The sequence below is a fragment of the Tamandua tetradactyla genome, chromosome 11 (assembly GCF_023851605.1).
Source record: "Tamandua tetradactyla isolate mTamTet1 chromosome 11, mTamTet1.pri, whole genome shotgun sequence".
Classification (NCBI taxonomy): Eukaryota; Metazoa; Chordata; class Mammalia; order Pilosa; family Myrmecophagidae; genus Tamandua; species Tamandua tetradactyla.
This window is the reverse complement of record NC_135337.1, coordinates 99761051-99784408: the sequence shown is the minus strand read 5'-3', so window position 1 is coordinate 99784408 and position 23358 is coordinate 99761051. Positions and strand designations below refer to the sequence as shown.

Here is a 23358-nt window from a genome sequence, read left to right as displayed (position 1 = left end):
TTTAAAAGACTGAAATACCCATGATTTTTTAAAAGAAGGATTAAATAATAAAATTAACAACTATTCTAAAATTTAAAAAGCTTCTGTATCTTTTGTCATTACAGTCACATTAAATACAAATGCATTCAAAAAGCATTAGAAAAGCATTAATCACTAAGCACATAATGATACTAGGCCCTGTTCAAATCTACTAGCATCTCTCTTAAGTCAAATATGTGGCAATGCCAAATAAACTAAGTTAACCTGCAAACAAATCACAAGAAATGCAAAGGAAGAAAATACAAGTTCAGTACAGAATGTGTTGTCCCAATTTAACTACATGTAAGAAAAAAAATCTCTCTCTAAAAATTTTTTCCTAAATTATATATTTCTAGTCAGAAAACACTGAAATGATAATTTAAGATGATCAAATAGAACGTACAATCCAGGTGACTCTGCACATGTCTTTTGCTAATGAAACAAAAGTTTTAAATTCTTGGTTGGGCAGACCAAAATCACATGACTAAATTGTACTTTATAGTTTTTTTTTAAATCTGTTTAAATGAAATCCACAGACAACCCATTCCGGGATCAGAACTACAACTAAATATATCTTAATTAAATAGTAGTTCATGTTGGAACTTGTACTTGCTTTATTATTTTATAACAGACATCATATATGGATTAGTGTTACAGAGTCTGATATCCAGCATAACTTTTTCTTCTGCCAATTAGGTAAGCAATCACTATAACGATAATCAAGCCTGAAAGACCAGCACCAACTATAATTGGTATTAGAATGGTGTCATCATCCAGCGAACACTCCTGGGCTGTAGAATACTTTCCTTCCATCACACTGAAAGGCTGAACACTTAGATCAAAGGTATTTATCTGAAATGTTCCAGACACTGAAATAGTCTGCTCTTTGTTGCACATATAAGAACTTCCCAGAGGGGCATCCCAGTAGCTAAGGTTGTGGTTTGCAATGCTGAAAACAGAGCCATTTACCAGATTCAAGCTGACATTTACTTCCTTCAAATAAAACCGATTTTCATTTTTCACAGCAAAAATAAAGTCAAGATATTTAATGGTGCTGCTATTCAGCCTAAGCAGAGCAGTTTGAGGATGACAGCTGCCAGTGAAGTCGGTTGTATTGGGGTTGATGTTAATAATCGAAGCAACCTTATCCTGAGTGTTGTTCAGCTGCAGTCCCATGGTAGCCAGAAGGCAAGTGCCATTGCCATTATTAACTGCGTAGGTTCCCACCTCCGGTTTCTCCTTTGGAGTGGGAGCTGTAGTAAGAGACGGCACAGTGGTGGGGATGATGGGAGTTACCGTTGTTGAAAATTTATCTTTGTCACACAGAAACTCTTTTTTGCTCACGGTGCCATTTTGGACAAAAGCTTGTACAAGAACATCCCAATAGCGCTGAACAACATCGTCCTTTTCTAAAATTGATAAACTATTGCATCTAAAGACATCATTCAATGGAATTCCAATGATCAGGGAGTCATAAACCGTAATGACACCTTTATCTTTTGCATCAGGAAATGTTATGTTATCACTAGTGTTGTAGGAAAATGAGATGTTGTCAATTGAGTAAGTAGACGTCTTCTTCATAAAACTCACAACCCAGGAAAAACCAGATCCAAATTGTACGGCGATTTTGGGACTATTCTGATCATCCCCACAAGTGCTTCCATTATATGTTGCAGTGCCAAGGTCTGATACAGTTACAGTTTTATTGTTTTTGCTTGTAGTTTCATAATGTATTGTGAAATTCATCTGCCATTTTGCATAAAGGCAAGTCACTTTTTCTGAATCTGTCAAATTAAGTTCTAATGCATAAGAATGGACAGCTCTTTCTCTCTTTTAGATCACCTCCAAAGGGGAGATACTCGTTCTCTGTGAAAATCTTATCCTCCTTCTTACCAAGGACTTCCTCGTTCTCCATGTTAATCCTTCACTACTAGGTAGATAAATCCAGCAGGAGTCCGAGCACAACAAGCCCCGAGCCCGGAACCGGGAAGAAGCCAGGGCCTCGGCACCCCATGATCCCATAAAGAGGAGGCGGCGGAGGCGGCGCTGGTCAACTACAGCCGCAACACCGGAGGAAGGGTTGATGGAGCAAAGATTACAAGCTGCGGACCACCGACCCCAACCAATTATTTATTTTAATATTTTTTTTTCTGCTCACTTATCCCCTCTACTTCTGGCACTCTTGTTTATTATGTCTTGGTCCATTTTAACATTTTCCATATTTACATATGTAAAATTATTTACACATATGTGTAAATAATAACTTCATAAACAGGACAATAAAGAATTAACCTTAAAGACAATGGTTGAGGAATATTTCTTTATAAACTTAAGAAAGTATCTTTCTTGATAGTTTAATCATAAACAAGGAAGTCACTGATTAAAATATATTTTCACACACATAATAACGAAGATCATATATAAAATGATAATCTCATGTATCACTACAAAGTCCCAAATCACATAAAAATCAGAAAAAATGATACACATTGGAGATATAAATATAAGGAAATATATACAAATTATTCTAATCTCTAATACAGAGTAACAAATCATCACTGAAATCCAACAAAATGTCAACCGTGATTCAATCTAATTCTAACAAGTTTGAGCCTTGACAATTTTATCAACTGCCAATATAAAGAATGTCTACCAAGCCTGAGGACATCTAATATTTTAAAATTAAAGTTATAGATTCAATTAAATTCTACCAGTTTATAGTATTTTTTTAGTGGAACTTGACAATTTATTAATTGGATCATTCAATGTAGTAGCAAAGATAAAATATTTCAAAGATATAATTTAGTAAACAAAAGGTGGTAAATTGGTTCTGCTTCCAGTAAGTGAAATTATTTTTGCATTTAAAACTGCTGAAAAGCAACGCATGGACAGGAGGGCATCCCAGAAATAGAACTATAGGCATGTGACTACTTGCATAACAATTAAGACAATGCATAACAGTTGGAGAATGAACTAATTTTCCAATAAAGAATGGAGTCAATTAAGTGTTCATTAAAAGAATTAAGAATTAATAAGCTTTATGTAAAACACAATGCATATAGAGAAATAAAATCCAGGTTTATTATACAACAAAATATGAGGGGTAAAATTTCAAAGATATATATTAATATCTTCTTTACTGCAGAATTAGCAAGATAAAAAAAATCTCGTTTCTTTTTAAGTTCATCTGCTATACCATAAAGGAAAAAGGCTGATATATATGACTGCACCAATGTTAATGCAAATCATATCAGTTCATAAACATCAAGATTAACTGAGTGGGAATGCATTCCACAGAGGGGGTAATATTGTTGTCACATATTGGAATGTAAAAAGATTTGTATCCAGATTCCCTTAAAAAGTTCTAAAATCAATGAGAAAACACTGAATCCATTATTTTTTATAAATAAGGCAAAATATTTTAATGTAACTTCTGAAATGAAAAGATAAAAATAGTTAAAATCTAATGTCTGCAAAATTTGTGCTTATCAAGCTTATCAAAATTTGTGTTTATATATATATATATATAAAGATGAAAGAGAGCCAGGACGGTGGCTTAGTGAGGTGTGGGTTTTAGTTCATCCTTCAGAGCAGCTATTAAATAGCCAGGAACAGTACAGAACAGTGCTGGGACCACATCAGTGACCAGACACACAGCGTACACCAGTCTGGACCAGCTGGACTGGCTGCAAGTCCACCCAGAACCATGAGTTCCCCAAGCCATGGTGGTCAGCGTCCCTCCCCCACAGGCTGCTTCCCAGAGGGGAAAGGAAAGACAGTTTACAAGCAACAGGGGCTGAGCACAACCAAACTCCAATTGTGGAATTAATTAACAAATTCTGACTACTAAAAATAGGCCCCCAGCTCAGCTGAACCTCCACTAAAAGCAGAGGTCACTGTTTTTTACTCCAGCACAGAGGGGGCAGGGCTGACAGAAAAAGGAAAAAAAATAGTTTTTTTTAAATTTGAAAAGGTCTGGGCCATGAAGGAAAGGAGGGGCACATAGCAACTGGAGATACACGGAGCAATGTACCAATTTAAGCTCTTGATTGGCAAACTGAGGAACAGGAGTCCTGCTTTGAAAAGGATTTTTCTCATTCATTTTGGTGGCTGTATTTCTATGGCTTGACTGCTCTTTGGATACAGCTGCAAGGCTTCTCAACCCCACTGCCCCAGGCATAGACAGAATTAAGCTTGTTTGAGTGTTTGTCTGGAGCCTGTGCCTTCCCCAAGAGAGGGGTGGGGCCCTGCTCAAGTGGAATCCCTCCTTCAAGGAGTTCAGACACCAGGGTCTGGAAAAGTGAAGCTATTAAAGCCAGATTACAACTTCTCTGTTTCCACAACACCACCAGTAGGGAGAGTCTGCTGAAGTTAAAGGTACTGCATCACCTTATGTTGGTGTGACCTGCAGGCAGACAAGAACCACATACTGGGCAAAATAGGAAAAACAGAGAGCCCAGAGGCTTCATATGAAAGCCTTTCGATCTGCTGGGTCTCACCCTCAGGGAAAACTGATGCAGGTGACTCTCCTCCTGACAGGAGACTAGTTTGGTCTGGGAAAATCTGTCTGGGGTCTATAATACCTAAGTAAACCCTCCTAAGGGTGGGGGAAGACACCATACAGGCAGGGCAAGAAACAAGAAAACAGGAACTGAAAACTTCTGATCTGTTAAATAAAACCTAAGCTAGAGGTCCAGAATAAGCTGAACTGAATGTCAAAGAACAGAAAGACAACAAATTCATCCAGCAAGAAAGTCCTAGGTAAAAAAAGTGAAAACAATCTCCAGAATAAACTAATTAAGGTAATTAAATGACTAGATACCAGAAAAAATAATGAATCATACTACCGAAATTGAAGATATGGCCCAGACAAAGGGGCAAATCAACAATTCAAGTGAGATACAGGAATTGAAATAATTAATTCAGAATGTTCAAACAGACATGGAAAACCTCATCAAAAATCAAATCAGTGAATTGAGGGAGGATATAAAGAAGGCAAGGAATGAACAAAAAGAAGAAATTGAAAGTCTGAAAAAAAATCACAGAACTTATGGGAATGAAAGGCACAGTAGATGAGATTAAAAAAAAACAATGGAAACCTACAATGTTACATTTCAAGATAGCATTAGTCAACTGGAGGATGGGACATCTGAAATCCAACAAGCAAAAGAAAATACAGGGAAAAGAATGGGAAAAAATGAGCAGGGTCTCAGAGAATTAAATGACAACATGAACCACACAAATATATGTGTTCTGGGTGTCCCAGAGGAGAAGAGAAGGGAAAGTGAGGAGAAAAACTAATGGAGGAAACTATCACTTAAAATTTCCCAACTCTTATGGAAGGCTTAAAATTACAGATCCAAGAAGTGCAGCATACCCCAAACAGAATATATCAAATAGACATACTCCAAGACACTTACTAATCAGAATGTCAGATGTCAAAGAGAAAGAGAGAATCTTGAAAGCAGCAAGAGAAAAGCAATCCATCACATACAAGGAAAGCCCAATAAGTCTTAGATTTCTCAACAGAAACCACGGAGGCAAGAAGACAGTGGGGTGATATATTTAAAGTACTAAAAGAGAAAAATTGACAACAAAGAATTCTATATCCAGCAAAATTGTCCTTCAAGATGAAGGAAAAATTAAAACATTTTCAGACAAAAAAATCACTGAGAGAATTTGTGACAAAGAGACTGGATCTGCAAGAAGAAGTAGTAAAGGGAGCACTAGAGACAGATACAGAAAGATGGGAGAGGGAAATGTGGAGAAGGGTGTAGAAAGGGAGACTATGAGTAAAGGTAAAAAGAAGGAAAATTAGATATGACATAAAAATCCAAAAGGCAAAATGGTAGAAGAAAGTACTGCCCATACAGTAATAACACTAAATGTTAATGGATTAAACTCCCCAATCAAAAGATATAGACAGGCAGAATGGATTTAAAAACAGGACCCATCTATAGGATGTCTAAAGGAAATGCATCTTAGACCAAAGTGTAAACTTAGGTTGAAAGTGAAAGGTTGGGAAAAGATATTTCATACAAATAACAGTCAGAAAAGAGCAGGAGTAGCTATACTAATATCCAACAAATTAGACTTCAAATGTAAAACAATTAAAAGAGACAAGAAAGGACACTATGTATTAATAAAGAAACAGTTCAACAAGAACATATAACAATCATAAATATTTATACACCCAGCCAAAATGCTCCAAAATCCAGAGTGCTCCAGAATCCTTATGAGGCAAACACTGAAAAGAGAAATAGACATATCTACCATAATAGTTGGAGACTTCAAATTCCCACTCTTATCAATGGACAGAACATCTAGGCAGAGGATCAATAAAGAAACAGAAAAGTTGAATAATGCAATAAATGAGTTAGTCTTAACAGACATTTAATAGAACATTTCAAAAACCCACAACAGCAGGATATAACTTTTTCTCAAGTTCTCATGAAACATTCTCAAGGATAAAGCATATGCTGGGTCACAAAGCAAATTTCAATAAATTTTAAAAGATTGGTATCACACAAAACACTTTATCAGATCATAAAGGAATGAAGTTGGAAATCAATAATAGACAGAGTGCCAGAAAATTCACAAATATATGGAGGCTCAACAACACACTCTTAAACAACCAGTGATTCAAGGAAGAAATTACAAGAGAAATCAGTAAATATCTTGAGGCAAATGAAAATGAAAACACAACATATCAAAATTTATGGGATGGAGCAAAGGCAGTGCTAAGAGGGAAATTTATTGCCCTAAATGCCTATATCAAAAAAAGAAGAAAGAGCAATAATCGAGGAATTAACTGCAACTTGGAACTATTAGAGAAAGAACAGCAAACTAACCCCAAAGCAAGCAAAAGGAAAGAAATAACAAAGATTAGAGCAGAAATAAATGAAATTGAGAATATGAAAACAATTGAGAAAATCAGCAAAACCAGAAATTGGTTCTATGAGAAAATCAACAAGATTGATGGAACCTTAGTGAGGTTGACAAAAAGAAGAAGGGAGAGGATGTAAATAAATAAAATCAGAAATGGAAGAGGAAACATAACCACTGACCCCACAGAAATAAAGGAAGTAATGACAGGATACTGTGAACAACTTTATGCTAATAAACTCGACAATGTAGATGAAACGGGCAACTTCCTAGAAAAGTATGAACAACCAACATTGACTTCAGAAGAAATACATGACTTCAACAAAACAATCACAAGTAAAGAAACTGAATCAGTCATTAAGAAGCTCCCCAAAATCGAAAACTGCAGGACCACATGGCTTCACATGTGAATTCTACCAAACATTCCAGAAAGAATTAGAGCAATCCTGCTCAAACTCTTCAAAAAAAATTGAAGAGGAGGTAAAGTTACCTAACTCATTCCATGAAGCTAACATCACCCTCATACCAAAGCTAGACAAAGATATTACTAAAAAAAAAAAAAAAAAAAAAAAAAAATGAAAACTACAGACCAATCTCTTTTATGAACATAGATGCAAAAATCCTCAACAAAATTCTTGCAAATCGAATCCAGCAGCTTATTAAAAGAATTATACACCACGACCAAGTAGGATTCATCCCAGGTATGCAAATATGGTTCAGCATAAGAAAAGCAGTTAATGTAATACACCATATCAACAAATAAAGCAGAAAAACCACATAATCATCTCAATTGATGCAGAAAAGGCATTTGACAAAATTCAACATCCTTTCCTATCGAAAATACTTCAAAGGATGGGAATACAAGGGAACTTCCTCAACATGATAAAGAGAATATATGAAAAATCCACAACTAACATCATCGTCAATGGGGAAAAACTGAAAAATTTCCCCCTAAGATCAGGAACAAGACAAGGATGTCCATTATCACCATTGTTATTCAACATTGTGTTGGAAGTTCTAGCCAGAACAATGAGACAAGAAAAAGAAATACAAGACATCAAACTTGGAAAGGAAGAAGTAAAACTCTGACTGTTTGTAGATGATATGATACTATATGTTGAAAACCCTGAAAAATCCACAGCTAAACTACTAGAGCTAACAAATGAGTACAGCAAAGTGGCAGGTTACAAGATCAACACTCAAAAATCTGTAGTGTTTCTATACACTAGTAGTGAACAATCTGAGGGGGAGATCATGTAAAAAACTTCCAGTTACAGTTGCAACTAAAAGAATAAAATATTTAGGAATAAATTTAAATAAAGAGGCAAAAGACCTATACAGAGAAAATCATAAGAAACTTTAAAAAGAAATCACAGAAGACCTAAATAAATGGAAGGGCATACTGTGTCCATGGATTGGAAGATTAAATACAGTTTAGATGTCAATTCTACCTAAATTGATTTACAGATTCAATGCAATATCAATTAAAATCCCAAAAACTTATTTTTCAGAAGTAGAAAAACTAGTAAACAAATTTATCTGGAAAGGCAGGGTGCCCCAAATAGCTAAAAGTATCATGAGAAAGTAAAAAGAAGTCAGAGGTCTCATGCTACCTGACTTCAAGACATGTTACAAAGCTACAGTGGTCAAAACAGCATGGTACTGGCATAAAGATAGATATACTGACCAATGGAATTGAATAGACTGCTCAGATATTGACCCTTTCATCTATGGACAATTGATCTTTTATTAGGATGTCAAGCCAACTCACCTGGGACAGAACTGTATCTTCAATAAATGGTACCCAGAGAACTGGATATCTACATGAAAAAAGAATCAATGAGGATCCATATCTCACACCCTGTACAAAATTATCTCAAAATGGATCAAAGACCAAAACATTAGATATAGGACCATAAAACTGTTAGAAGAAAATGTAGAAAACATCTTATAAATCTTATAATGGGGGGGGGGGTTCCAGACCTTACATCCAAAGCACAAGCATTGAAGAAATAAATAAATAAATAAATAAATAAATGGGAACTCCTCAAAAGTAAACACTTTTGTGCATCAAAGAACTTTGTCAAGAAAGTAAAAAGACAGTCTACACAATGGGAGACAATATTTGAAAACAATATATCAGATAAAGGTCTATATTAAGAGTATATTATTTATATAGAATATATTAAGAGATTGTTTAACTCAACAACAAAAAGACAACCTAATTACAAAATGGACAAAAGACTTGAACAGACACTTCTCAGAAGAGGAAATGCAAATGGCCAAAAGGCACATGAAGAGATGCTCAATGTCCCTGGTCATTAGAGAAATGCAAATCAAAACCACAATGAGATATCTCACACCCACCAGAATGGCCATTATCAATAAAATAGAAAATGACAAGTGCTGGAGAGGATGTGGATAAAGAGGCACACTTCTTAATGTCAAATGGTACAACGGCTGTGGAAGGTACTTTAGCAGTTCCTCAGGAAGCTATGTATAGAACTGCCATATGACCCAGCAATACCATTGCTGGGTATCTACTCAGAGGACATGAGGGCAAAGACACAAATGGACATTTTCACACCAATGTTTATAGCAGCATTATTTACAATTGCCAAGAGATGGAAACAGCCAAAATGTCCATCAACAGATGAGTGTCTAAACAAGCTGTGGTATATATGTATGATGAAATAATATGCAGCTGTAAGACAGAATAAAGTATGAAGTACATAACAGTGTGGATAGACCTTAAGGACATTATGCTGGGTGAGATTAACCAGAAACAAAAGAACAAATACTGTATGGTCTCACTGATATGAACTAACATTAATGAATGAACTCAGAGAATTTCAGTTAAGAACAGAGGTCATCAGGAGATAGAAATAGGGTAGATATTTGGTAATTGGAACTGAAGGGATGTATATTGTGCAATGGGGCTGATGGTAAACATTCAGAAATGGATAGAACAATACTACCTAACTGTAATACAATGACCTTAGAACACTGAATAAAGTTGAATGTGAGAATGATAGAGAGAGGAGGCCTTGGGGCACAAATGAAATCAGAAAGAAAGATATATGAAAAATACTGAAATGGTATAATCTAGGAATGCCTAGAGTGTATAATGATAGTGACTAAATGTACAAGTTTAAAAATGTTTTGCATGAGGAAGAGCAAAGGAATGTCAATAATGCAGGGTGTTGAAAATAAATGGTAATTACTATTTTAAAACTTTAACTTATGTGTGAGACTAAAGTAAAAAAAATGTTTATTTGGTACAAAATTTATATTTCGACTAGTGCATAATAATATAGTTTATGTGGACAGCTTAATTGAACACCATAAGTGCATGGAAACTTGAGCAGGGCATGAGATTTTGTAGTTTTGTCCAGAGTGATGCCTCAATAAATCCCAGAAGGATTTGAACAGTGGATAAAATATATTTGTGGAATGATGAGAAGGGGGGAAGGTTTAACTACCCCAAGTGGAGAATCTCAATGTTCTCATAAGCAATGGGGATGGCCAAAGCATAGGGCTGTGCCCCCAATCTTAGGGTTTGTTCATATGAAACTTAACCCTGTAAAGCCTACTTAAAATTAAGCCTAAGAGTCATCCCCCAAGAGAACCTCTTTTGTTGCCAGATGTGGCCTCTCTCTCTCTCAGCCAACATGAAAATCAAACTCACTGCCCTCCCCCTCTCCAAATGGGACATGACTTGCAGGGGTGTAGACCTTCCTGACAATGTGGGGCAGAAGTCCTAGAATGAGCTGGGACTTAGCACCAAGGAATTGAGAAAACCTTCTTGACTGAAAGGAGGAAGAGAGAAATGAGACAAAATAAAATGTCAATGGCTGAGAGATTCCAAACAGAGTTGAGAGGTTATCCTGGGAGTTATTCTTATAGATCAAATAGATATCACCTTTTTAGTTAAAGTATAATGGAAAGGTTGACAGGAACTACCTGAAAATGTAGAGCTATGTTCTAGTAGCCATGTTTCTTGAGGATAATTGTATAATGATATAGCTTTCACAATGTGACTGTGTGATTGTGAAAACCTTATGTCTGATGCTTCTTTTATCTACCTTATAGACAGATGAGAAAACATATGGATTAAAAATAAATAAATAATGGGGGAAATGTTAAAATAAATTTAGTAGATTGAAATGCTAATGATCAGTGAAAGGGAGGGATAAGGGATATGGTATGTATGAATTTTTTTCTGTTTTCTTCTGAATTGATGCAGATGTTTTAAGAAATGATCATGATTATGAGTATACAACTATGTGATGAAAAAAAGAATGTTCATATTGTATGTTGATTGGTTTTATTAATAAAAAATTTTAAAATTAAAAAAGAATATATATATAAAGCTCCCCAAAACATTGATCTGTACCGTCATCAAACAAGCAGAAATTTTGATTGTCTAATGAAACCTACAGACGGGTTTTATGTGAAAATGTAGCAGATTAAGTATGTTGACATGGCAGAAAGTGTGTAAACATTTTTTCCCTGTCAGAACAATGAAATTATCTACAAATTTAGGGTATTGATGGACAGCTGACCTTAGACATTATACGTGAGGCCCAGAAGATGGGAGGCGGCTGAAAGATGCATTGACTGAGAAGTAGACTGGCAAACGATGGTGTATACAGATGATTGAACATTGTGCTGCTTCAAAAAGGAGTGAAGCTTTGAGGCATGCAACAATGCAAATGAATCCATGGGACATTTAGTGAGGCAAAAATAAGCTAGAAATAGAAGAGGAAATATTGTATGATCTTATTTAGAAAATACCTATAAGAATACATGGTCCTAGATTGTAAGCACTTATAACAGTTACAATTAGTCTGGAGTAGAGTGGTAGTTAGGTTCAGGTGTCAACTTGGCCAAGTGAACATGCCTAGTTCTGTTGCTGAGGGCATGAGCCATTGGTATGTGAAGCTCATCCATTGCTGATTGCATCTGTGATTAGATAGGAGGAATGCCTGCTACAATAAATGATGCTTGATTTAATTGTCTGGATGCTTAATGAGAGAGCTCAATGCAGCACAGCCTAAGCAGCTCAGCATGCCTCATCTCAGCACTTGCAGCTCAGCCTAGGCCTTTGGGGATGCAGAAAGGAATCACTCTGTGGAAAGTTGTTGGAACCCAGAGCCCTGGAGAGAAGGCCAGCATAGATTGCCCTTTGCCTTCTCATGTAAGAGAGAACCTCAGATGAAAGCTAGCTGCCTTTCCTCTGAAGAACTATATGTTTTAACTAAATAAATTCCCTTTTATTAAAAGCCAATCCATTTCTGGTATGTTGCATTCTGGCAGCTTTGGCAGACTAGAGCAAGTGGTAATTGTTATTTCTGGATTTTGTGATGCATATATATATATATATAAATAACCTGGTATTTAGAGATAAGAACAAAGCCAACCAGGTTGGAAATAAAATACTTCAGAATACAGGGGTAAGGAACCCTTTGCCTGTATTTTAGACTTTACACAGTCTTTGAGATCAAAGGAAGAAAGTTTTGTAATGTCCAGAACTTAAATTTTCTGTAGCACATAATCTAATTCAATCTGACTAGGTAGATCATTTAAATAATCAAAATGCAGGGAGCCCAGAATAAGAATGGGAGTCTTTAATACTGTATACCCAAATACAATGCTGGGATACTTCGCAGTGTATATTAAACAGATAATCAAAAGTTTTGTTAAATTCCCTTGAGGGATGGGAGAAAAAAATGGAACTATTATAATTTACCACTGAGGAAAACCCTGATAGTGACACACATTAGGGACACCTAAATCAATAAGCCAAGCCCTTGATCTTGGGCTTGCTCTTGTGTAGCTTATGTATGTAGCAGAGCTTAGCCTACTTATAGGTATGCCTATGAGTTACCTCTTGAGAACCTCTTCTGTTGTTCAGATGTTTTAAGATGAAACCTGCAAGTGAAACCATTGCCCTTCCCCCATGTAAAATATGACATCCAGGTGTGAAAGTCTCCCTGGCTGTGTGGGAAATTACTTCCAGGGATGAGCCTGGCCCGGGCACCATGGGATCAACAATGCCATCCTGACCAAAATGGAGAGAGGAAATGTAACAAATAATACGTCAGTGGCTGAGAGAATTCAAATAGAGTTGAGAGACTACTCTGAAAACCACTCTTGTGCAAGCCTCAGTTAGACAATGCTACCTCTCATAACTAGCCAACCCCCAACTGAAACTATTCCTGCCATTCATAAAGATTACCTAAGCCATTATATAAGAGTCTACAAAGGTTCCATAGACTAGGGTAACTTTCCAGAAACATACAACATCCAGATAGGTCCCTGGATCAGATAAGTCTTGGAATGCACAGGGGCCAGCCTCCCCAGAACATCAACTAATTCCATCCTCCTATCCCATATTATCAACAGCCCCTTCCAACATGAAAATTAGAAGGGGCATAGCACACATAGCCCTAAAGGGTGGGGGAAAGATCAAAGGTGATAGTGGAGATATATAGAGAAGATAGGGTTTAACAAATAAGTATGGGTGGTGAATCATTATATTGATATTTATTTCATCCTCCAGTACTTTAGAGCAGTTAGAAGTAAAAATCTAAAATGTGAAATTGTAAACCATACCAAACTCTGATATCTGTACTACAACTAATTATTGTGATGTATTTTAAAATGTTAGTTTTCACAAAAAAACGATGAGTCTAACAGAAAATATAGGATTTAACAAATAAGCATGACTGCTGAATCATTTTATTGATAATTGCTGTTGGTTACCAATGTCTTGGAGCAGTTAAAAGGCAAATGAAAAATTGTACTGTAACCCATACCAAGCATTTAAATCTGCTCCATAAATACTTGCTAAAATATACTTGGAAAAAAATTTTGGAGGGCATATGGCATGGGATTTGATCCCGGGTCTCCCACAGGGAAGGTGAGCATTCTACTACTGAGCTATCCATAAAGCATACTAGGAGGGCAGGCCATGGTGGCTCAACAGGTAAGAGTGCTTGCCTGCCATGCCCAAGGACCTGGGTTTGATTCCCGGTGCCTACCCATGTAAAAAAAAAAAAAAAAAGCATATTTTGAAATTTATTTCTTTTTTTGTATGTATTATATTTCACAATAAAAATGTACAAAAAATTCTTTCCTGTCAAAGAAAATAATAAAACTTACACATAAGTAATAGCAAAGTTGAAAATGCAATTTTAAATGTGGAATCATGTGTTTGGCAAGTTTATCTTCACCAGTAAAATGCGACTTGAAATATAGTATTATTTAACTAATTATAAAATGCTAACAAAACATCCATGGCAAATGAACATTCTCATACATTGTTTGATGAAAGACATGTAATAATTTGCAGATTCCTTGCATAGTATGTATTGTCTTAGTTTCCTAGGGCTGCTCTATCAAAGTGAGATTGATTGGCTTACCAAATATAAGAGCAATTTATTAGTTGGTTTATTATACTATTCTGGACATGATAACTCCATATCATGGTGTTTGTAAAGGCATGCATTTGCTGACATCTGCAGGGTTCTGATAGTTGCAATTCATGGCACAACTCAATATCTGCCTCCTTTATGTGGCTTCTTTTCTCTGTCTTTGTCCAAATTCACTCTTCTTATAAGGATGTCAGTCAATTTGCTTGCCCTTTTCTGTTTGTTTTCATTATTACTAATGATACTTTCAAAGACTGAAATTCAAAATAGGATCACATTGATGAGACTGAGGCTTGAGACTTGTACATATGTTTTTGAGGGACAGAATTCTCCCCGTAAGAGGTGTCAAACTTAGAATCAGGTATATGGTAGCATTCAATATTTAAACGTCATGAATTATTCCTCAAGAAATTGTTAAGCGAGTAGAAAAGGCACGGTAAATAAGTGTCTACAGCATCTTGACTACTAATGGACATGGACAAGCAATAGGCAATTGAGGGGTTTTAAACGTTTGGATGTCTCTTCTGGACGATGGCCTAGGGTCTTCTCTTCACCATATACTTCCATTTGGGTGATGAAGGCCCATTGTTGCCAGACCGAGGAATTTTTCTGTGATATGTATATGTTTGTGTGTGACTAAAACCATAAATAATGGTTGATCAGATCTTCAAAAAACATTTAAGGGTTGAGGAACATCTTTGAGAAGCTGAACAACACTCTTCAAAGTGAAATTTGTACTCCCTGGCACACCATATATCTTAAATTACAATAAACCTCAGATAAAAAAAGAGATCACCCTGAATTGTGTGTGTGTGTGTGTGTGTGTGTGTGTATGCACAACATATGTTTTTTATAGCATCTTTACCCAGTTTTGTATTAAAATAGGTGTGTGTGTATATATATATATATATATATTCATTCCAGGTTAGTTATTGTGCCTAAAATATTTTTTATCTGTGGTTTTCATTGCTGTGCTTTATATGTTACCTATATATAGTAGAGAACACATTGCAATGTTGTTATGTTTAATTTCATTGACCACCTCTGCTAACCTGCTAATTCTTGCTTATTCAGAAAACCAAGAATGTGTAGTTGCCATTTCTAGAACAGCAAAATAAATGAACAAAAAATATAAAAATGCTTAAATAGGATTCACTAACCAACTCAAGGCAATATTGTATGGATTTTAGTAATGGTAATAATGGAGAAAATGTGATATCTCAAATTTTAAAAATTTATTTATTAATTTAAAAAATTAAGAAACCAAATAAAACATCAACATATATAATCAGTAATTCACAATATCATCACTTAGTTGCACATTCATCATTTCTTAGAACATTTGCATTAATTCAGAAAAAGAAATAAAAAGACAATAGAAAAAGAAATAAAATGAATGCAGGAAAGAAAAAAAAGATTATACCTATCATACCCGTTACACCTCGCTTTCATTGATCACTAGCATTTCAAACTAAATTTATTTTAACATTTGTTCCCCCTATTATTTATTTTTATTCCATATATTCTACTCATTTGTTGACAAGATAGATAAAAGGAACATCAAACACAAGGTTTTCACAATCACACAGTAACATTGTGACAGCTGTGTCATTATTCAATCACCCTCAAGAAACATGACTACTGGAACACAGCTCTACATTTTCAGGCAGTTCCCTCCAGCCTCTCCATTATATCTTGAATAACAAGATGATATCTCAAATTTTTAAGTAACATAAAATGGATCCTTCTAAATTTCCACAGAGCCAATTATTGAGCATATAATAAATCATTGGATGTGTTTGATAAAACATAGAAGCAGAGATAAGTGATATGAAATATTAGAAAAAGACAAAATTTTTAAATGAGAAAAAGTTGATATTGCTTAGCAGCATTTTTATAACTGTTTTTTAAATCACACGTGTGAGCCAGTTTTGTTGAACCAATTAACCTCTCGAAAATTAGAGGCAATTTATTGATTATTAAATATGCACTGCTGAACTGAACATATGGATATTTAGACACAGAATTGAATACTGTAGACCTGGCTAAAGGTGGAATTATAAATTAAATTTGAAAGGAAAATACTCAAAACTAGAAAGAAAAAATAGAATTACTAAACATATAATATGAAGTGTTGAGACATACTTGTAACTAAAATTAAAAAGTTGCATAAATTCTAAAATATAACAGATGGTAAACACACTAACTTTTAAGAAAAACAATGGATTGGTAATTTTTATTAATAAATACATAATAAATAATAAATAAATCAGTCACAGGAAGAAAAGGAAGATCTCAACAAACCAATCACAAGTAAAGAGATTCAATCAGTCATCAAAAATCTTCCTACAAAGAAAAGCCCTGGGCCAGATGGCTTCAAAGGGGAATTTATCAAACATTCCAAAAAGACTAACACCAGTAAAGCCCAAACTTTTGCAAAAAATTAAGGGAAAAAAAGAACTCTACTTAACTCATTTTATGAAGCTGATATCATTTTAATACAAAACTGGGTAAAGATGTTATAAAAAAGGAAAGCTACTGGCCAATCTCCCTAATGAACATAGATGCAAAAATTCTCAATAAAATATTAGCAAATTGAATCAACAATGCATTAAAAGAATTATACACCATGACCGAGTGTGGTTTATACCAGAATGCAAGGATGATTCAACACACAAAAATTAATTAATATCATTCCACACATTAACAAATCAAAAGGGAAAACTCACATGATCATCTCAATGGATGCTGAAAAAGAATTTGACAAAATTCAGCATCCTTTTCTGATAAAACACTCCAAAATATAGTAATCAAAGATAAATACCTCAGTATGATAAAGGGAATACAAAAAAACCTGATAGCCAGCATTGTACTCAATGGAGAGAGACTGAAAGCTTTACCCCTAAGATCAGGTACAAGATAAGGATGCCTACTGTTATCATATTTATTCAACATTGTGCTAGAAGTCTAGCTAGAGCAATCAGACAGGACAAAGAAATAAAAGGCATCCAATTGGAAAGCAAGAAGTAAAACTCTCATTATTTGCAGATGATATGATTCTATAGTTGGAAGATCCTGAGAAATCTATGGTAAAGCTATGTGAGCTAATAAATGAATACACCAAGGTGGTGGGATATAAAATTAATGTGCAAAATCAGTAACATTTCTATACACAAGCAATGAATGACCTAGCTGAGGAGTCAGTTAAGGAAAAAATTCCATTCAAAATAGCAACTAAAAGAATTCAGCCCTTAGGAATGAACTTAACTAGGGATGTAAAGGGTTTGTAAACAGAAAACTACATAACATTGCTAAAAGAAATCAAGGGAGATCTAAATAGGTGGAAAGACATTCCCTGCTCATGGATAAAAAGGTTGAATATAGTTAAGATGTTAGTTCTCCCCAAATTTATCTACAGATTCAACACAGTACCAATCAAAATTTCAGCAACATACTTTGAAAATTTGGAAAAGCTAATTACCAAATTCATCTGGAAGGGAAAGAGACCCTGAATAACTAAAAGCATCCTAAAAGAGAAGAACAAAGTGGGAGGATTAACACTCCTTGACTTTAAAATATAAAGGTTTTACTATAAAGCCACAGTGGTCAAAATAGCATGGCACTGGCACAAACATAGAAGCAATGACCAATGGAATTCAATCAAAAGGGCAGAAATAGATTCTCAACTCTATGGTCAACTGATTTTTGACAAGGCCCCCAAATCCTCGGAAATGGGACAAAAGTGTTCTTTTCAATAATCAGGCATGGAAGAACTTGCTATCAATAGCCAAAAGAATGAAAGAGGAAGCCTAGCTTACACCTTATGCAAAAATTAACTCAAAGTGAATCAAACACCTAAATATGAGAACTAGCCCCATAAAACTTCCAGAATAAAATGTAGAGAAACATCTTCAAGACCTAGTAATAGGAGGTAGCTTCTTAGACTTTACACCCAAACACAAACAATGAAAGAAAGAATACATAAATAGAAATGCCTCAAAATCAAATGCTTCTGCACCTCAATAGACTTTGTCAAAAAGATGAAAAGGCAGCCAACTCAGTGGGAGAAAATATTTGGAAATCATATATCGGACAAGGGTTTAATTTCCTGTATACACAAAGAAATCATACAACTCAACAATAAAAGAACAAAGAATGCTATTCAAAATGGGTTAAAGATATGAATAAGCATTTTCCTGAAGAACAATTACAGATGGCTCAAAATTACATGAAGAGATCCTCATTCTCATTGGCTATAATGGAAATGCAGATCAAGACTACAATGAGATACCACCTCACACATCTAAGAAAGGCTGCTATTACACAAACAGGAAACTAAAAATATTGGAGAAGATGTGGAGAAACTGGGTCACTTATTCACTGCTGTTGGGAATATATAATGGCTCAGCCACTATGGAAGACTGTTTGGCAGTTCCTTAGGAAACTAAATATTGAATTGCCCTATGACCCAGCAATATCATTATTTGTTATATACACAAAAGAGCTGAAAGCAGTGACACAAACAGACATCTACACATTCATTATTCACAATTGCCAAAAGATGGAAACAAACCAAATGCCCATCAACAGACAAGTGGGTCGACAAAATGTAGTATATACATATGATGGAATATTATGCAGCATTAAGATGAAATGATGTCCCGAAGCACATAGCAAGATGGATGAGCCTTGAGGACATAATGCTGAGTGAAATTAGTCAGACACAAAAGGATACTGTATGATCCCACTTTTATGACCAGCATAAAGGTATAATCAGAGGCTTATAGTACAGAAAATAGAGGACTTAGAGATACATAGAAGCTAGAGATGGGTGAACCATTAGCTAATGAGGTTGAACTCCAATGTAAGGGAATAGATAGGAGTGAAGATGGATATTCTTATGGGTCTATAAGTAATATTACCATATTGAAGATGAACAACCTTGAAAGGGGTTGTATAGACTTTAGTGTCCCACTGAGTAACACTAGAAATACGAATTAATTCTTGCAAGAATTACTTCAGAGATATGATTCTTGCACAAAGTGTTTAAGTCCAGGGTACAGGGAGAAAACTGCTACTGCATGCTATAGGCTCATTTCAAATGGAAACCATCAGCACTACCATCAGCAATAGCAGAATTAAATAATGGGGGAAGGGACAAGAGTTAAGAGTACATTTAGGTTTCCTATTTGGTGAAGGTGGGTTTATTGGTTTTCTTTCTCTTGGGAACAATGAAATTATCTAAAATTGAGACTGTTGATGGACTGTGGACTTTGGGCCCTCTACATGATGCCTGATGAATGCAAGTGGCTGAGGGATGCACTGACAGAGAAGTAGTTTGGGGAACAAAAGTCTATACTTATGAACAAAGATTGTGCTGCTACAAAAAGGAACAAGGTCTTGAGGCATGCAATGATGTGAATGAACATGTAGGACATTTGGTAAGACAAAATAAGCCAGAAACAAAACAACAAGAATGGCATGGTCACCTTTAGAAAATGCTTATAAGAAAACAGGGGCCTAGATTGCAAACTTTTAGAACAGACACATTAAGTACAGTGTGGTGATTATTATTTCTGGATTTTGAGAGACAATTATATATATATAACCTGATATTTAGAGATAAGAATGAAGCTGAACAGGTTGGGATGAAAGTAATTCAGAACATAAGAGTAAGGAAGACAGTGTCTATATTTTAGAACCACACATATTCTTTGAAACCAACAGAAGAAAGGTTTATTCCATCTGGAATGGAATTTTCTGTTGTGCATAATCTAATTTATCTTATCTGTATAGCTCATTTGAACATCTGAAACACAGGGAGCCCAGAATAAGAAAGAGGTCCTTTAATCCTGTATAGATTATTGTAATTCTTGGATACATTCTAGACTATATTAAGCAGATAATCAAGAAATATTGGCAGAGTCCCCTGAGGGATGGGAAAAGAATTTGGAACTATTAAATTTTACCATCAGGGAATCCCTGATACTGTCAAACTTTAGGAACAACCAATTCAATTGACCATGCCCTTGACCATGAGGCTTACTCTCGTGAGGCTTATGTAGGTAGTAGAGAAGCTTAGATTACCTATAGGTATGCCTAAGAGTTACTTCTGAAGGACTTCATTTGTTGCTAAGATGTGGCTTCACTCTCTCTAAGCCCAACTATGCAAATGAAATCTTAGCCCTCTCCCCTATGTGGGAACATGATATCCAGGGGTGAAAGTCTCACTGATGACATGGGAGATGACTCTCAGGGATGAATCCAGACCTGATACTGTGGGGATCAACAATTCCATCCTGATCAAAGTGGGAAAAGGAGTGTAGCTAATAAGGTATCAGTGGCAGAGAGTTCAAATAGAGTTGAGAGGCTACTTTGGGGATTGTTTTTATACAGTCTTCAGGTAGACCTTGCTACCTATCATAACCTGCCAACCCCAAACCAGGACCATTCCAGCCAATCCTAAAGAAAGAATCCTAAAGAAACCTATGGCAATGTATAAGATTCCACAAGGGTTCCAGGCACTACAGTAACTTTTCAGAAACCTAAAACCTCCAGATGGGTCCTTGGTCCAGATAAGTCCTGAAACCCTAGCCCAACCTCTCCAGAACATCTGATAGTCCCATATCCCTACCCCATATTAGTGACAGATGCTTCCAGTATGAAAAATTTAGAATTGCTATGGCCCAAATACCCCTAAAGTGAGAGATGGAAAGATCAAAGGTGATGATTGAGTTATCTGGAGAAGAATTTAACAAACGAATATGAATGCTGAATCATTAAATTGATATCTCTTTTAATTTTCAGTATTTTAGAACAGCTAGAAGTAAAAACTAAAATTGTGGAATGGTAACCCATGTCAAATTCTGAAATATGCTCTACAACTTGTGGTGCTGTGTTTTGAAATTTATAGCTTTTTTGTATATATGTTATTTTTTCACCAAAAAAGAAGGAAAAAATCAATTGTGATGATAAAAGAAATTAATCAGTCAGATGTATAAAAATGTATTAAGACCATGAGTAATATAATAATTGAAATCATTTTTAAAACAATCCCAAAGAAGAATGTTATGAGGTACTCACAGGATTGCAAGGGTACTTAACTAGTTTAATAAGTATTTAATTAGATTGTGGAGAGGTCCTTTTTTAACTTACATAATTAATAAAAAGTATTAAAGTGCATATTATAACTTTTGTTGTGAATTGGTTTTGCACCCAAATAATCACATAAACTTTCATTTACCTGTATACATCTATTTCATTATTTCTAAACATGTACCTAACTTATATAACTTAATTGGAAATGTGTATGCTCAAGCTCATTATTTCAACTTCTGAATATTTGTCAGGCAAAAAAATTCCATAAGAAATGAGAGAGATTTATATATATATATATTATATATACATATATATTCATGTTTATGTATAAATATACCTATACATCTGTAGGCATCTATGTACATATATTTATATATCAGTGCATAAACATGCATGTCTGAGTATTTGTGTGGATATACATGGGTTAAAAAGAGCTAAACAATGAATAGATAATATTTTAGAAGTTTACTATATTAATAGCCTAAATTCCTGTAACTGATTAGGTAATAATGTTAAATATTATAAGAATATGTGTACTTTTGACAATGAATTAAATAGCATAAGGGATAAATAGCATTTATCACTTCTAAGACAAGTGGTGAGAATAAAAGTAAAATGTATTTTCTGGGTCACAATAGAATAATATAATCAGAATTAAATATTCTCTATAGAATTGAAAATTTTAATTTTTGAGAAATTTATTACTAATGTTTTTTAAAATCATGTTACAATGCCATGCTGCTATTTAGAGTGGAAAATTGCATAATTTAACATAGAGTCAACATTGCCCAGTTTATTCAATTTTCCACTGTTTAATATCAAAGGATATTTGTGATCTCTATTTTTTTCTAGACCTGCAAATTTTTAGTTTCCTCTGAAATAGATTATTCTATTTAAAATTCTGTAAGGCTCAAGAAAAGCATAGCAGAAAGGAGTTATCTGATCCATCATCAAGAGTAGACAGCGAAGTTCTGGGAAGATGGCAGAATATGATAGAGAGAATTCACCCCTGCTCCAAGGAACAACTAAAGAAGGGACGGGAAGATGAAAGGGATAGCAATTCTAGGGTGTATGTGACCTGGGAGGGTCTTTTACATCAAATAGGGAGTTCTTGGTTGCAAAATCTGAAGAACTGTGATGCAGAGATCCAGATACCATCCAGCTACTTTAAACAGCCTAATGAGATGCTTTTGAAACTGAAGCTTGCCAACCCTCAGGAATGCTTGGACAGGGAGACAAAACTAGGAAGTGAGCAAAGTCACATTCATCAAAAGAGCTACCCTCATGTTTGCTGACTCTGCTCCATCACCTGTGACTTTCCACACACCCCACACAAATTAACTCTGGCATCCGCGCCCCACACCATGCATGTAGTGCCATTCCCCACCCTCACCCCCACATGTTCCCACCACATGTCACCATCCAGTGTGCCCACTTTCCTGCCCCAGCCTTAACCACAACTACTGTGCAAGCACACAGTCTTGCCATGCCCCTCCCAAGACCCATGCATCATGTCCAACCCATTATCTCCACCTCCTGCTCCCTGCCCCCTGCAGGCAGTTGTTGGCTCACCCAGGCTGTGGGGACTCACCTTCATACATGTTCCAAACCCACCCCCAGATCATATAGTCCTGTAATTCTGTCTTGCTTCATGAGCTCTACACTTGAATATCAGTATAATACCCAATCAGATCCACCCATGCACATGTGCACACTGCCACCACAACCCTCAGCTCTGGGCAAGCACTTACTTGTGCATCCTGGCCACACCCACCCCATCCTATGCAGGCCCAACCCTGGCCTGTGCCCCTGAAATCTGCAGGCCCTACCCATTATACATGCACACTCCAGGGCCTCAACCTGCAGACTCATGCACCATGTACAGCCACATCCTCCTTGACAGGTGCCCATGCATCCGAAC

General features: G+C 35.6%; 1 pseudogene; it reads right to left on the bottom strand.

Annotated features, from left to right (window-relative positions):
- Positions 1–408: 408 nt before the first annotated feature.
- Positions 409–23038, bottom strand: LOC143649324 (lysosome-associated membrane glycoprotein 2 pseudogene; annotated as a pseudogene).
- Positions 23039–23358: the final 320 nt, after the last annotated feature.